We start from the raw sequence: 2167 nt of genomic DNA, 5'->3' as shown, positions 1-2167 counted from the left end.
GTCACACCCGGCAGCGCTCAGGGGTTACTCCTGGCTCAAAAATCGCTCCTGGCAGGCTCGGGGGACCATATGGGATACCGGAATTCGAACCACTATCCTCCTGCGTCTAAGGCAAATGCCTTACCGCTGTGCTATTCTTGGACCCCCCCAGGACTGACTTTAATTTTTTTATAAGATGAATTTGTCTACTGGTGTAATTTTTGAAAGATGTTTTCTTATTTCTGCTGTTTCCACTGCTCCAGACTGTGAACTTTGCACAATACATCACTTGATACTTATGCCAATATATGAAATGAAAATACACGTATACTAAGACAGCTCAGTGTCATTGAATTAATATCTATTTAACACCTATCTTCTGTTAATGACGTTATGAACAAAACTTCCTTCTCATGTTTGGGTATTAAATAGTTTCACCTAAGGACCAGAGAGAATACAGTAGATAAGGTACATGCCTTGCTTGTGGCTGTTTGATGGGTTTGTTCCCTGGCATCTTATATCATTCCTGCGTCCCATTGGGAGTGATCCTGGAGTGCAGAGCCAGAAGTAAACTCTAAACACTGCCAGGTGTGATCCAAAAACCAACAAAAAGTTTCATTTAGCTATAATAAGAAACTTTAATTTTATTATAGTTCTGTACTCTGTCTCTCTTCTCCCCAGTTAAGTATGGCCAAACAACCTGAACTGAGGAAGATGATACAAACTACTCTCTCTCACTTCTTTCCATTGAGTTTCTCTATCTACTCAGAAAGTGGGAAGCCAAATAAAATAAAATACTGAAAAAAAGACCCTTCAGATTTCTGTACTATACAGATGCTACATGTCTTATGAATTAAAACAATACATTTGTTGCATTCAAAAATGTGTTCTTCGTTATGAATGACCAATGCCTCTTCTGATATGACCTTTCTAACCACCACCATTAGATTCTTCTTTTGGGGTGGGGTACACAGGACTTACTTCTGGCTCTGTGAACACGGATCACTCTGGGCATAACTCAAGGGACCATATGTGGTGCCAGGAATCAAATCTGGGAAACACTCTATTTATTGTTCTATCATTCCTGCCCCACTGTTAGATCCTTCTTGACTGGCATTCTCTTCACAGAAAGCAACTATCTACTTAGGGAACCATAGAAGATTTAAGTTCTGATAATTAATTTTTAGGTAACATGCATCTTAGGAAGTGCAGATATCTTTCCTTGAGAAAAATTCTTCCTTTAGAGCAAAGGTAGGAAAACTTTCTTTTGCTAGGATTATTTGGATATCATTTGGACACCATTCACAAGCCACATAAAGCAATCAGCATTAGCTTACTATATTTGATCAAACTCACCTCTAATGTAGTGGCTGGTACTGATTCTCTTTGGTGAGACATGTGTTGTTAAGTTAGTATTCATGAGGTTGCTCTTTGCACCTGCTTTTTTGGGTTTGAGGTAGGTCAAACAGTGAGCTCTTTCCAATGATAACTTTTAGAAGCAACTGTGCACAGTGGTTAAGTTGTTCTGAACATAGAGGCATATTTCAATATAGCTCCTCAAGAATGGTAAATTCACCATTGCTTATGTAACATTTATAGAATTCAAGCGGTGGGAGGTTTGTTGTACCTAGCTTTCAGATGATGGTTGCTTTGCAGCTGAATGTAGACACATCAGCTGGTTCCACATTGAACAGTGTAGCCAAAATGTTCAATTCCATTTGCTTACTTTTATGTCTTTGAATCCCTCATTATATTCCTCAATTGATTTTGCACATTCACCAGCATATTCAAATATTGTATAGGGATTTTATTTCTTCCAGATGGGGAGAAATGCACTTGTTCTTCCTTTTAAGTTGTACTTTCTAGAACTCTAACTTAACTTTAAATAATTCACATTTGAGTTAGTTTGGGCCCACAACTTGGTGTTGAGATTTAATAGATACTTGGTAATGTCCATTATGAATACTGTCTCGCACAGCACACACACTGTCATAAATACCCTTATAGATTTTTTCCTTTATATCAACGAATTTGCTTGATTTTTATCCTGCAGTTGATAAAGCCTCATAGCATGATCTCATGACTTAGCCATCACACTTCACAGTGATAAACAATAACACTGAACCTAGAGTTAAGATCTTTTTTGTTTGTTTGTTTTTTTGTTTTTTTGTCTTTGGGCCACACCTGT

The sequence above is a fragment of the Suncus etruscus genome, chromosome 17 (assembly GCF_024139225.1).
Source record: "Suncus etruscus isolate mSunEtr1 chromosome 17, mSunEtr1.pri.cur, whole genome shotgun sequence".
Lineage (NCBI taxonomy): Eukaryota > Metazoa > Chordata > Mammalia > Eulipotyphla > Soricidae > Suncus > Suncus etruscus.
Note: the sequence above shows the minus strand (reverse complement) of the source record.